Source organism: Aotus nancymaae, unplaced genomic scaffold (genome assembly GCF_030222135.1).
Source record: "Aotus nancymaae isolate 86718 unplaced genomic scaffold, 86718_ANA_hifiasm-v0.15.2.pri h1tg000058l, whole genome shotgun sequence".
Classification (NCBI taxonomy): domain Eukaryota; kingdom Metazoa; phylum Chordata; class Mammalia; order Primates; family Aotidae; genus Aotus; species Aotus nancymaae.
Window position 1 is genome coordinate 9502045 of NW_026988472.1, and position 16162 is coordinate 9518206.

Below are 16162 nucleotides of genomic sequence, written 5' to 3' on the forward strand. Positions count from 1 at the left end.
CGTATGTATGAGTTCTGGAGGTGAGGAGGCATTGAGGTAAGGTGTGGAGGGTGGGGACTTACAACATGGACAAGTGGGAGGCAAGATAATAAAGGTAAGACTTTGAAATCTCTGGTGGAAACACTGTTGATCAGCAGAATGAGCTAGATAAATAAATAACTCCTGTAAAATCCTGAGATAACGGCATAATCAATTACTTCTGGAGTCAGAAAAACCTTAAAAGGGAGACACGCATTTGGGGCTTGATAGGAATAATGTCATTGCTGTCCTCAAGGAGCTTAAAGGGTCTACATCAAGTAAGAGTCCTATGAAAAGTTCTCTGAGATACATCTTAACTCCGACACTTTATGATACAATAAGGACAGAATTAGGCCAGATAAAATGAAATGCTGAACTAGTGATACAAGGCAGTAGATGCAAAACGCAAGAATTTAGAGAGGGGGAGGCACTGCTAAAGATCAGATGGGTTGGAGTGAAGAGTGACTGAAGGGAATGGGAAACACCAACACAGATCAGGAGGAAGAGGAGGTAGAGAAAGGTATTTCAGAAGCTAAGGAGGAGAATATGTAAAGTTACTACCTAAGGAGGACACAAAGAAACCAGTTTGGCTGGAGTGGAGAGTTCTGCCAGAGAGAAGAGGGTGAATAAGGTCAGGGCCATGCTGTGGTCCTTAAATGCTGCAAAAATAATAATGAGGTGGACTATCAGTGCAGTGAGCAAACTTTTAGGGGAGGGAATTTTAGGTGGCTCACCAATGTTATTCCTTTTAATGTGTCCATTTGACTGTGAAGAGGAATAAACTAAAACTAAACCTGACTCATGTTTGCATATTGCTTGCAATGAAGCTACATGTTTTAATATTTAAAATGAGCTGATTTAAAAGAAGATAACAAGTCCAGATGGACATGAAGACTGTGAAGACAGTATGAAAATGCAAATGATGGGGCTCACTGCTGCAAAATAGAGCTACAGGCAATGGGCAGTTACCAGAGTTTTATAAGTTGGAGAGTAAAATGCTTCTTCAGGAAGTTTAGTCTAGCAGCAAGTGGAAATATGGATTTGCACCAGGGAGATCAATTTAAAAGCTCAGCTCTCACAACCAACAGATGAGAGAGTTCAGGAGGGCCTGAACCAGGCTGAGTAGAGGTGAGAACAGAAAGGAAGTGATGGGGTGTGGAGTGAGGAGTGATTCAATAGATTTCAAGAGCAGAAACTGGCAACTCATCCTATGTGGTGTTTTATGAAGATGAATCTTACACAATCTTCAGCACAAGGGTTGAATGAGGATGACAGCTGAGCCAACAGATGAGATAAACACAAGGGACACTTTGAACAATCTACAGAACTTGAGTAATCAAGCTTGGGCATGATTATGTCAGAAAATGCCAAGGATTCCAGCATTAACAGAGAGACAGATAATGACTTAGGCCAAGATTTAGGTATCTGGAGTCTTAGCACCCTTCACTGAAATGGTCACACTGTATTGCAAAGCACTAAACAACAGAATGCCATATGCTACATGGATAACAAGGCATTTATTTTGCTACTCTTCAGCCTGGGCAAGCTACCTATCCTGTGCCGGTGCTCCTAATATGAAACACTCATATTTCCCTCATTTCCCAACCCCTCCAGCTCTAAAGCCAGTACATAACACATGATAAAACTGGCAGCTGAGTGAATTTTATTTTATTGCTCAAGGGAAATTTAAACAAAAATGACAACTTGGAAGGACTTTACTCATGAGCTCAGGTCTTCTGTAAAAATAGACACAGTTACACTATTCATCTGGTACATAAACTTATTACGTCTTACCACTTGGTGGATTGGCAGAATGAATAGATTCATTATCTCTTCACTGATGCTTTTCTTAGGAGCTGTCAAGCCCTTCCACTCTACATTTCCTCCAAGAACCCATTCTAAGAATGTCTCTGCTATGACTTGCTCACATAGCACTTAGACACATCCTGCCTTGCATTCCAGTTACTTGCACTGTGCTTTATGTCTCCCCAAGGGAAGAGACTGACTTCACCCTTGCTCTGAGGCCTCAGATACAAGGTAGAAACTCTGTAACTATTTGTGAAAGAATTCTGTTTGCTCACTTGAGTACAGCTGCTCCCTTTCTCTTTGAAGTATTACCATTTCACGGGCCCAAAAATGTCTTATCAGCAGCTATTCAAATTACTTCCTCTCTGCCATTATTGTGCAAGAATACATGGATAAAATGACTTACTAACTCAGGAACATTTCAGGGTGTGTCAGGTTTAGAGACACACGCTCCATCCTTCAGTCACTGTTCTGTCCAACCACCCACCCAAGGTGTGGTGACTACTAGAATGACAAATGCCACCTACATCTTACTCTGTAATTGTAAACTGTAAGCTTAGGAATAAGTCTTGATCTGAATTTAGGTCCAGGAGACAAGATATATTAAATTGAAGGTTATCTTTATTCTCTCAATGTGCTAAAGAAAAAAAACAAATTAGACAATCTGGGGAACCGGATTCTAGTTCCAACCCCATTTCACTGACTTGAGCTGAGCCTTCAGAGCGAGACACTAATGCTTCTGCATCTTAGTTGCATCATACCAAAGTTGATGTGAACAAATATTTGTTTGGAGGGGTAAAAAGCCTGCTGAAACTTAGTGGAAGAATTCACCCAATCATGTTTAACTGCTGTGACCTGCTGTATATCTTTTAAGAAAATACGCATAAACTTCTATCTTATGCTGTCCCTAGGGTTTATGCAGCAGAACAGAGTCATGGATAAGATGCTTCCAGGAATATCTACCCTCTTGGAATGGAGCACAAGACTGAACAGGAGTGTATCAAATTCTGTACTATTGTAGGTTGTGTTATAATTAGATTCTAACTTTGCAAGGCAAAGGGGCTTAATATACACTAGACTCTAATACAGCTAAAAGGATTTTTAACTTCCTATTCTCAATTTCTTCTTTGGCATCTGACATATAAGGTGACTCCCTAATTCCTGAAATGCCCTCATTTCAGCTTACATTATATGGTACAATATTGCAGTTCTCCTACTACCTCTCTGATCCTTCCTTCTTTTCAATATTTGTTGTCACCTCTTCCTTCCTCAAGGTTCCTACTGTGTCCAGCCCCCCACTACCACTCTACCTTGCCCCACCATACATCTGTTTAATCACCTTTCTCTGAATTCTATTATGGGTTACAGACATCATTATTCTCAAACTTCCAAATTCTAAAAATCTATTCCTGCTCTCCCATTCAAGCCATAGCATATTTTAAATAATTACCACCAAATAAAAAGTTTGACACTTGAAAAACACACCTAAAGCTAAACTCATTACTGCTCCCCAAAGTAGATTTCTTTCTCTGCAAATTCTCTGCAGTCACAATTGCTATTTTGATGTCACCTACTTAGAATGTTGATTCTCTTTTGCTCCCTCCTCTTTTAACCCCTGTATTTAATTTGTTACCAGGTCCAAACTTTGCTTGCAATATTTTGTATTTATTCCTTTACTTTCTATCCCCATTTTTCTCACTGATATCCTGGCCTTTTCCTTAGGTTATTACTCTCTAAGGCCATTCCCTGCTGTTGGCCACATTCCATCTCTAACTCCCCTGACCTGCCTACCAGCTGCCCCACAGATCTCTTCTCAAGTCAAGCCAATTTCCTCACGGTCAGCCTCTGCACCCACCTCTAACCAGACTTGTGTTACTGGGTGAGACTGAGTTGCCATCCTTCCTTTCTACATGCCCAAATATTAACTGTCTTTAAAGGCTAGCTCAAGTCTCACTTCTTTCATATTTTCCCTTTCCTAAACTCCCTTAGGACAATGCCACTCACTACTTTATTGTATTCTCATTCTCTACCTCTCCCCATTGCTTCCTGAATAATAAGCACAAGGGAAGAAAGAGTCAAGCAAATTTACTCAGATCCTCCTTCACAGTGCTAGATACACAATAGTTGCTCAAGAAATGCTTTTGGATTACATGACAATTACCATTCAAACTACATTCTTTATTTTAAAACCTCTGCGCTTATTTCTCTCCCTAGTGATTACATGTTGAATCCGAGCCCATTAGAGTCAGGACACTCTGGACCCCTCCTCCCCACTCCTGTCCTGGCTTTGGAATTTAGCACATGAAAAACACATATCACAGGATACTAAAAGTCCACAATTTTAGAACTTTAGTAACAAAGGACCACAAAATCCAGATAGATACTTCCCTTATATGTGGAAAAAATGTTTCTTTCCCCTTGCATTCAGATTTAAACAAAGCCCTTAAATTAAAAAGCAAGGACAACCGGAAACCCTTCCTCTCCAGGTCTCTTGAGAGATGCTGCTCTGAGGCTGACCTTGGTGGTGGAGAAGGTGGGTGTGGGGAGGAAACCTGAAACGTCTAGAATCCACAGCTCAAGTCAAGGAAAAAAAGAGACCCAAATCCACTGGGGCCAGCACATCTCTGTCTAACGCCAGAAATTCACAGGAGCCTCACTTCCTAACTAGTCCTGCTGCATTATTAAATCTGTTTAAACTCTTATATTCCTTAACCCATCACCCAGCCACCAAATAACAAGTCCTCCCTAGTTACCTCAAGGAAAGACAGCACACCAGTCACATACCCTACTGTACTCTGCCTAACAGAAACTACAACAGTTAGATTTTTGTGAGTCAGCAGAACTTTATAAACTACTTTATAAACCAAGGAAAAATTACAGCTCTACATATATGCAAACCTTTATCATTGCAGTATATCCCTTAATTAATCAAATGGGTAAGCAAATTACTTGCATTAAAAGCAACATAAAAAAGTTTTTGGCTTGCCTTAAGGTTAATAGAGCATTAAGAAATTATTGCTAGGGGGAAGAAAATGAAGAAAACAACATGCAGAACACTCAGCATATTGTCCTAACGAAGTGTTAGTTAAGCTGCAATAGACTTTAGCAGTGTAATCATTTTTCTCCTTGACATAAACCTAAGTACAATATTTAAGTATTTCTTCTCTTCTTCCTTTTTTATTCCTAAACTTTGGTTTGGAGATTCTGCAAGTGATGCACCTGGACAGTCGTTGGGAATTTTAACAGGGGTAATGATAAAAATGTTAACCCTACAAACCACATAGGGCCTTTAAGGAGAAAACAGGCAGGTTTTCTAGCCACAGGTACTTTATAAGAGTTGTGTTTAATCCTAGGGTAGGACATGAAATTGCATGACAGAATTCATCCTTTGAAAGCTCAAGAAAGCAGTAATGGTGGGGAAATGGGGAGCTGGGAACATTTTTGCTATTTTTCCAAGCTGAAATTTGGAAGGCAAGAAAAAGAGAAAAAGAGAGAGAGAAAGACCCCAAGAGAGAGACCTGGGACCCTTTTGCAGATTCTATGGCACAAGTCAAGAAGATGTAGCCAGCCAGCTCATAAATTTACTACTAACCACAACTAAATATAATTCAAAACACCTGGAAAGCTTTAAAAAAAAATAAATGAACTGAAAGACCCTATAGATTTGGGCAGTTGTCAGAATTTGTGCTGCCAGACAGATGGCGTCAATGCTCTCAGGACAATGAGACAAGTCAAAGGCTTAATTCATTCAACTGAGCAGCACCTCTGCACATGGATTACTATTTACACTTCATAACATACACTCCCACTAATGCCATATGTTTAAGAAGCCATCATTGGGGCTGTGAAAGAAAGGAAAAGAAAGTTCCCAGTGAAATTCTCACCATCCTTGGTTACATGGGTGTCTTCACTTTGTGGTAAATCATTGAGCTGTAACTCTGGATTTGTATACTATTTTGTAGGTATGTTATATGTTAGTAGAAAAGTTTAAAAACTTCCTGACATCCTTTGGCTAAACTTGTAGCATTATTAAACACCTTGTCAGAAAAACTCTTCTAGACAATGGCTTAGGCAAAGAGTTCACGACCAAGAACTCAAGAGTAAATGCAACAAGAACAAATATAAATAGATGGCACTTAATTAAACTAAAAAGCTTCTACACAGCAAAAGAAATAATCAGCAGAGTAAACAGACAACCCAGAGAGTGGGAGAAAAATTTTCATAAATATGCATCTGACAAGGGACTAATATCTGAAATCTGCATGGAACTCAAATAAATCAACAAGAAAAAAAATAATTCCCTCAAAAAGTGAGCTAAGGACATGAACAGACAGTTCTCAAAAGAAAATATACAAATGACCAACAAATATATGAAAAAATTCTCAACACCACTAATCATCAGGAAAAACAAATCAAAACCAGCATGTGATACCATCTTACTCCAGCAAGAATGGCCATAATTAAAAAATCAAAAAATAACAGATGTTGGCGTGGATACAGTGGCAAGGGAACACTTCTACACTGCTGGTGGGAATGTAAACTAGTACAACCATTATGGAAAACAGTATGGAGATTCCTTACAGAACTAAAAGTAGATCTACCATTTAATCCAGCAACCCCACTACTGGGTATATACCCAAAGAAAAAGAATTCATTATATCAAAAAGACACTTGCACACGCATGTTTATAGCAGCACAAATTTTCAATAATATGAAACCAGCCCAAATGCCCATCAATCAACAAGTAGATAAAGAAAATCTGGTATATACATACCATGAAATACTACTCAGCCATAAAAAGGAACGAAATAATGGCATTTGCAGCAACCTGGATGGAGTTGGAGACAATTATTTTAAGTAAAGTTACTCAGGAATGGAAAGTCAAACATTATATAGTCTCACTTATAAATGGGAGCTAAGCTATGAGGATGCAAAGGCATAAGAATGATACAATGGCTGGGTGTGGTGGCTCACAGCTGTAATCCCAGCACTTTGGGAGCCCAGGCAGGCAGATCACTTGAGGTAAGGAGTTCGAGACCAGCCTGGCCAAAATGGTGAATCCTTGTATCTACTAAAAATACAAAAATTAGCCGTGTGTGGTGGTGGATGCCTGTAAGCCCAGGTACTTGGGAGGCTGAGCCAGGAGAATTGCTTGAACCTGGGAGATGGAGGTTGCAGTAAGGCAAGAACACATCATAGTACTCCAGCCTGGGTGACAGAGCCAAGACTCCATCTAAGAAGAAGAAGAAAGAAGAAGAGGAGGAGGAGGAGGAGAAGAAGAAGAAGAAAGGGAGGAGGAGTGGGAGTGGGAGTGGGAGGAGTGGGAGGAGTGGGAGGAGGGGGAGGAGGAGGAGGAGGAGGATACAATGGGCTTTGGTGACTTGGGGGAAAGGTGGGAGGGGAATGAGGGATAAAAGACTACACATTGGATACAGTGTACACTGCTCAGGTGATAAGTGTACCAAAATCTCAGAAATCACCATTAAAGAACTTATCCATGTAACCAAATACCATCTGTTTCCCAAAAACTATTGGAAAAAAAATATATAAATAAATAAAGGGGGAAAATGCCCACTTTGCCATATAAATGTTTATTCCAGTAATTTGGAATAAACTCACTGGTTGAGATAGAAACACCACTGCTTATAGACTACTGACCCTGCAACTAAGTACATAAGGGAAAAATTATTCATTGATCAAAAGAGGGTGCGGACTGGACCACTTAAGCTGAAACAGGTTAATTCAGCAATTTCCAAATTTTGGGCAACTGTAATACTCTCTTAAAGGTTCCTCTAACCTCTAAGGGGGAAAAAAAAACAATGCATGGTGTGTGAATATGAATGCTAATAGAAATTGGCTAAACAGAAAACAATTTTTAAAGTTTCACAACATTCTCAACATGTAACACACCATGGAATCATAAAATCAGATCTGGTAATAACTATGAAAGGCACTAAACCAAAACCTATACAGTAGCCAAAAGGTTATGCCACAGGGCAATGTTGGAAAGTGAGTGCTCTGTATGTTCCCAGATTATAACCAATCAACTGAATATACTTCTTAAATAAATGTTTTAATGAAGTACCTACGATGTATTATAGAAGACACATTTTTTGGAGGAGAGAAATTATTTTCATTGGATAGAAGATTCATTTATTCATTTAACCAATATGTGTCAAAGGACTTATAAGGCTAGGTGTTAGGATACAGTATTTTTGTGGGGGAAGGAAATACACTTTATACCCTTTAGTATCTCAGGCTACTTGTAAAGGCATTGAGTGGGTGGGACTAACAGAGAAGGAACAATTATAGAAAAATAAAAATATGAGCCTGGGCAACATAGGGAGACCTTGTCCCTGTGAACATTTTTAAAAATTAGCCAGGTGTGGCAGTACATGCCTGCGGTCCCAGCTTCTCAGGAGGCTGAGGCAGGAGGATTGCTTGAGCCCAGGAGTTCCAGGCTGCAGTGAGCCACGATCATGCCACTGCGCATATATATATATATATATATATATATATGTGTGTGTATGTATGTATGTATGCATGCACGCATGCAGTGGCATATATGGTGTATAATCAGGCACTAAGAGGTATGATATTAAATGCAAGTAGAGCAGCAGGAGTTCAAGGAAGGGGTCTATTAAGTATAAGTTTGCATAGTTGCAGGGTGAACTCGCCTGAGGCTCTGTAGCATGGGCAGGTGAGGTTGCTGAAAAAGACAGGGCATTCCAGGCTAGGACAGGGAGAGTCCAAACAAATGGCAAGGCAGTGAGGAGGTACAGCTCAAGGACAGGTGCCAGCCCCCACACTCCTTATTATCAGTGTTTACAGAGATAAGGAAAGAAATTAATAAGCATTTATATTATAGCAATTTGATAGAGTAATCATGAATCTAATAAAAATGAAGCTTACATTTTATATGGCTTTATAATTTTATTCTTCTAATGACTTTTATTGTATTTTGCAGAAGTATCAATCTATGATGGTTTACAGTTAAAATTTAAAAGAGCAGGTCTTTCAGCACAGCAGTGGTGATATGTGTCATTCGAGGGGCTAGGCTGTGTATAGAGAGCCGGGGGAGGTAAGGATGGATAAATGAGGTGAAGCAAGATTACCAAGGCCTTGAAATCCAAGCACACAGAAGAATTTATACTGGAGCCAATAAGCACTGGAAAGTCACCCTACATTCATAAATAAGCAAGTGACACAAAGAATGCAGTTATTTTATAGGGCAGAGTCTGGCAGCAGCTTCTTGGGTTTGATTGGAAGGGAGAACAATCTCTCAGGAACCAAAGGGATTAGAGTAACTTGGAAATAGTAGTGAGGAGGCTGAACCCCTGGCCTGGGTGATGGACAATATAGCATTGGAGAACAAGAGGCAAAAGCTTAGATACGCTGACTTTCCAGGAGTAAAACAGGACATAGAAAGACCTTGCTTCTCTAAAAGAAAAAGTTAAGCCTTGACAGAGAATGACAAGTAAAGACAGACTAATGAGGAATGCAGGGGACTCAAAACACTGAATTACTTGGAGGATGGAGGAGCTTTTCTGCAGCAGCGGGAGGCCTAGGGGTATGGCCATAGAAAGCAGGAAAGGGCTTAACAGTATCACTTTAAACACTGAAACTCAAGTCTGTATAATCTGCAAATGAATCTATCACATTTCTACCCTGGGATTCCTTTGCACCGTAATGAGTATATTAAAATGGCCACTTGCACAGTACCATGGTTGCAGGAGGGCCTTTCTGTAAAGGTCTAAACAGCAATGCTTCCCTGGGCCTTCCTTTCACAGGTGCCGGCAACAGAAATGTTACCCAAGTTTTAATACAGTCTAATTAAGACGCCCCCTCTGTTCAGGGGACTTCCAGGAAGAATGTTTTATCACGCCTTGAAAACACCATCAATATAAAGTTTACAATTACAACACCAGTCATCTGTGAACATTCAGTTTATGGCACTTCCAAGGGCATCTTACATGAAGGACAATGGTTTTCCCCCTTGCCATACTTGTACCTGTCAGAGGTTGATGCTTAGGAATTTAATAAGCAGTATTTAATAGACTTGTTATACAAGTGTGTTGCTGTTAGTAATTTTCTAAAAGTACATACAGACAAACTTCTCCCCAAATCTGATTGAGAGAAGGTCTTACTGGATAAGATACCTTGTATGAGAAATGCACTGTTTACTCTCCAAAGGGTTTATCTTGACCTAAAGGTGGAGGGACTACTAACAACTTTGGACAAGTATAGAAGATAGCAAAAAACTATGCGGCTGCAGTCTCCTAAAAAGAGGTCATACTTCTAGAAATTTCAATAAACAGGTAATATCAATGGACTTTGGCCAGTGAAATATTTTAGCAATTGGGATGGGAGTACCTATGAGAATAAGAATATGTCATTTAAAAAAATGTGTTGGGCAATATAAGCTAATTCCCTCATCAGCATTCTGATGCTTTGGGCTTTTGGTTTATTCCACACCTGTGTTAATTGTTCCTGAACATGCCATGCATTTTTCCTTATTACATAATCTTCTGTTTTTGAAGATTATCAAGTTTAGCAGCCTCTTCTAAATAAAAGCAAGTATATATTACTTACACCAGCATTTTCTAAACTGTGAATTATGTAACACTTGGTTCGATGAGAGGTTTCTTTGTGTTCCTTAAAAAAAATGAAGTATGACTGTCCCATGGTCAAGAAAAAACTGGGGAAACATACAAACAGATTAAAAGCCATGAAAAGTCCCACAGTAAAGAAACATTGAATTTTTCATTTAACTCATCATTTTGGAAATAATCTGCTAGTGGAAAGAGGAAGGTAGATTCCTAAGCATTTTCTTCAATAACTAACTTTTTTGTAAATTAAAAATGAGAAAGGATGGAAAATTAAACCATAAATACAAGGGGAAACTCTTAATCATCTGAAAGTTTTACCACATATGAATGTGCTAAACATCGTATCTGCTAACATAAAGATTAAAAGACTTAAAGGATTTTAAAAACTTAAACATACAAATAAATCTTTATGTATGTTTAGCTAAGAAACAACCAACTTATTTTCATGTCACTAAAAGAAAATTCCATGTAGGTGTTTTAAAAACATGTTAATTGCTAACAAATAAAGAAAATGATTAAATAAAGTAGTACAAGAAGCCAGACATCTGAGCATATGGTAAACCAACGACACCTCTGCAATTAAATATACACCATTTTTTTAAATCTGGAAGAATAACAAGGATTATTAAATAAAAATAATCAAGATAGGACTCAGTTACTATAATTGTTTAAGAAGTAAGCCAGGTCCAATTTTCAAAGCTTTACAATACTAGAAGTAGATAAGCAAAGTCACCATGATAGAGTGAAGAGAGCATCAATTAAGATAACATAAGAAAGATCACAAGAAAAACAAACAGAATAAGATGGACAGCCTCACAAGTATATAAGAAAGACTACAGTTCTGTTCTATGGCAAATAACCAATACAAATAAAAGAATTGTTGCACACAGCAATAAAAGAAATTAAAGCAACAAGACAAATTAAGGAATTAAGGCTATCTTTTCATAACACTAAATCATCCCTCAAATCTACTGGAGTATAAATTTAAAAAGAAAAGTTCACTGCTAAGTTAAAAATATAAGAGAAATAATATAATACTAAATTTTATGCATTAAATATTAAAATAATTAAAAATTGGATTAATAAAATCTGGCTCTAGTTATAAAAATACATGTTTAAAATGGTTACTCTCTCCTTGAACTCTAGGTATTTGAAAAGTAAATAAATAAATGAATGAATTAAATGGTTACTCCCTTCAAGTTTCCTAATGCAAATAAAAAGAGCAAGACATTAGTCATAGACTCTGAAAAAAAAGCACATCTTAAACCAAAACACAAGGACACTATAAAACGATAAACAAAGGAAATAGGAAATGATCTTTTAAATACTCAGTAAATTTTGTAAAATCTAATAATTTTTTTTAAAACAAAAAACTGATCAATTCAACATGACAAACATAATCCTAGTTAGAGAATTATTCCATTATCTGAATGAGGAATCAAATTAGCAACAAAAACAACAATGAAAGAATTCAGTATATCTAAACAAGACAATACAATCATAGGCTTATATAAGTCACGTAAAAATTTTTGGGAAAATGTTCTTTTTCACAATAATTTGTCATCTACTCAAACACAAAGACATTCTAAATATGATATGGCAGAATTTCTACACAGCACAAGGCAGTAAGATAGGAAATGGGACATAAGAACACAATCCAACCATACAGAAATCATAAAAATATCTTTCTTAAATGGCAACTGAATAAAGAACTAATTAAAATACAAACAAGGAATCAAAATGTATCCATAGCTCTACAAGCCTGTCTTAAGGGGAAGTTTGAAAAAAACTAACGAAATTGATAAACTGCTACTACAGTTAAACAAAGGAGAAAAGCAGACAAATTATTGACTTTAAAGATATATTTTAGTTATACTTAATAAAAAAAACTTTTTAAATTATTAGGGAATTCAATATGTAAATATGCTACAAATCACAAAAAGGAATAAGTTTCTCAAACAAACAAACAAAAAAACAGCCCAAGTACCCAAAATGAGAGAAAGAATCTAAATAGACCAAAGAAATAAGTGATATTGCCAGGCACAGTGGCTCACACCTGTAATCCCAGCACTTTGAGAAGCCAAGGTGTGAGGGTATTTTGAGGCCAGGAGTTCGAGACCAGCCTGGGCAACATAGTGAGATCCTGTCTCTACAAAAAAAAATTCTAAAAATAGTTGAGTATGGTGGTGCACACCTATTGTCCTAGCTACTCAGGAGGCTGAGGTGGGAGGATCGCTTGAGCCCCAATATTTGAGACAACAGCAAGTTATGATTGCATCACTGCCTACTGCACTCCAGTCTGGGCAACAGAGTGAGACCCTGTAGAAAGAAAAAGAAAAAGAAAAAGGAGAGAAGAGAAGAGAAAGAGGGAAAAAAAAGAAATAAGCAATATTATCAACACACTTCAAAAGAAACAAAAAAGACACAAGTGGTTCAAATATTAAATAAATAATAATCTTATAATACAAATGGTTCCTAAAAGTGCTCTATCAAACTTATTTTCATGAGACTAAGGGCAGCTTGATTACTAAACCTGACCTGCAGCTAAAATCTCACAAGGAAAATTATAATTGATTGTTCCTATCTCTGGACACTGATGCAAAATTCTAAATACAATATTAGCAAGCTATACATCAACACTTGAAAAGAATTGTTTGTCATGATCAGTTGGATTTTAGTTTGAGGTTGCAAGGCTCATTTTAAATAAAGACAACGATTCATAAGAAAAATAGTAAAAATACAAATAAGTTAATAAATGAGGTAAAAAATCTAAAAATTCAACATGTTTCTAATTTTAAAAGTAGGATTTTCTTTTATTATCACAAATATGATATGTCTCAAAGAAGTCAACATTATTCTTAAGGGAGACACATTAGAAGTAGTCACCTAAAACAAAGAAGAAAAACCTCACAAAGATATCCAGTCATCATTCCTAATTAACTATGTTAGAAAATGTGGATCATTGTAATCCAGTAAGAAAAATAAACGAGTAATATAAGATAAAATAAAAGCAACAATATTTTCACAATATAATTACATAACCTAAAAGACCAAGATGTTTGAGAAACAAAATTAAAAATAATGAGTTCAACAAAGGCGAAAATTATAAGATAAAACCACAAAAATCTATTGCATTCCCACTCCAATAATAGATATCTACCGAATACAATTAAAAGGACAAAAATCTCTTTTACCACAGCAATAACCATCGACATTTTACATTTTTAATATGTATTAAATACATATGTCTATAAATATATTAATACATGTTTTATTATATTAATGCATTATTTAAAATTTAATATATATACATTATATATAAAATATATATTAATATACATTTTAATATATCTTATATTTTACCTGTATACATACACATTGTTGGGATTAAGCATGGCAAAGACGACAATAGTTTAGGCCTTCCTTTCCACCTGGACACTTGCCGAATCCTGTCAATGTTACCTCTGTAATATGACAATATGACACACAAAAAGCTTGCCATCTAAATACAAAGTTAATGCCAGTTCCTCAGAACAAGAGGTTAGAAGCAGATGGTTTGTGTAAAAGAAATGAATGAAACGAAGCACAAGTAAATGAGTATGAAGTACCATATTCACCCATTATGTTAGTAAAAAAAGATTAAACCAAATAACTGTGGGGCTACATGGATAATGAAGACACTCAAGAAACTGTTTACACTATGGCATATATCAACTGTACTGTTCTGAGCCAGTACTCCCAGTTCAGAGAACAGGTGTCCCCCAAAATAGACCTCTCATATTCCATCTAAAAGAGTGCTTTGTTCAAAAAATGTTCCTCATAGCTGTATTCATGATTTATTTTTAAAATCCCAGAGATGTGATTGAACCAACTCTGGTATAGCATTTATTCCCCTCACTCACTAATCATTCATTTTAAGTGATTTGCACCTGAACAAAACATGCAGTCTCTGCACCAAATTGTAATGTTAATTACATGCAGTTTTTTGTATACCAGTTATACCACAATAAAGCTGGAGGAAAAACATACAGTCTCTGATCTCAAGGAATCTATGTGATATTATTTAATTTAGCTATTAAAATAAGTATTTGTAGATATTAAAGATATTATTTAATTTATACTATTAAAATAAGTATTTGTAGCACATTAATACATGGAAATTAATGTACAAAATAACATTAGTTAGAAAAATCTATAACAAAAAAACTGCATACCCATGATAAAAACAATGTGAAGAGATTTTCTCTCTCTACACACACCAATAAAAACAAAGGAGAAAGACAAGAATTTGTAAGAGATAGACAATAATATAAATAGTTGTCATTTTAAATGTGTAGAATAGTTTTCAATACATGCACACAAGCTTTCACTGCATCTTTTAGAATGCTTTCAATAGCAATGTTTGGCATTATTTAGCTGCTTCTATTCTAGAGCTGTACCTCTTAGAGGGGGCCAGCCTTTATGTATATGTAACTCAGTATATTCCTCTTTTTCTCTCTCCCGTGTTTCTCTTTTAAATGCCAGTAACACAAAACTTAAGTACTTCTTGTAAATTACTTGCTGCATTTACTGAAAAGGGGGTTTTATGTTCTCTTTTCCCAATTTTAAAACCTGATGAATTGAACACGTTCTATTTCTTTACTTTGTAACAGTTGCTTTTTTCCCTCTCACCACCCTTAATTGAATTCTTTCAGTGGCCCTTGATTGAATTTTAAGAAAAAAAAAAAAGTTCTTCAATCTGGTTTTATATGATGCTGTTTGTTGGACTATAAAAAGAAATCCTGAAAGCAGACATTACAAGTCTCCCATCAGGGGCAGGAGGCTCCTCTACATTTATGCTACCCTGGGCCCTTCAAGTCATTCAAAGACATTTTATAATATTTATTCTCAAAACTGCCAACTGTCTTTTTTTTTTTGCCCCTAAATGCCACCTGCATTAAAAGCAATGTTTTGTCTCTGTGCTGCTTTGCAAAACAGCACAAAATTAGCAGGGCAAAACAGAGAAAGAAACGGCAGTAAAAGGGAAAAGAGAAACTGCCACTAAAGCCAGGATAATCACCCCCAGATCCCCTCCAATATAGGCTGACTGGCTCTAGTTGGAGACATTACGAAGTTCTAAGACTCAGAGGCAAAAGTACACTGGATCCGAAGGCTTAAACTGATTTCCTTAATGATGCACTACGAGTTTGGTGAACTGAATCTTGAGAACATTTATTACATTGGTTTCAGCTCATACTTAGCTTATACACAATTAATTGTAGTCCAAATACATTATTCTCTGAGTTCTTTCACTTTTCTCTCTCAAAAAAAAGTTCAACAGCTGCTGCTGTCTGGCTGCTAGTAATAGAAAGGAATAAATTTAGTAATATTTGGATTTAAACCCTGAATCTTGAAAGACTTGACTTTTGTACTTTAAAACTTAATTGAAAAAATATGTAAATAGGAATTAAAAACCTGCTAAGACTGAGATGTTAAAGCTGAGTCATGGAAAAATGAAAGAAAATATCCATGGTATTTTCTGATGCAATTTCAACATGTAGTTTTGTTTGTTTGTTTGATCATCATTTCGTGGTCGGGTTGTAGTATAAGAGTTGAGTTTCCAGTTTAAAAAGTAGAGAAATACATGTGTAAGGCTCAGAGACAGAGGAATGCATTAACCATGAAATCAGAAATTAGAATAGGATTCAAGCAACTTCAGCTGTGTGGGAGAATGGATGCTGGAAAAAGAA

General features: G+C 36.6%; 1 protein-coding gene across 1 annotated transcript in view; it reads right to left on the reverse strand.

Annotated features, from left to right (window-relative positions):
* CLCN5 (chloride voltage-gated channel 5) overlaps positions 1–16162 on the reverse strand; it is a 166882-nt gene that overhangs the window by 93665 nt on the left and 57055 nt on the right. The gene's annotated exons all lie outside the window — the stretch shown is intronic.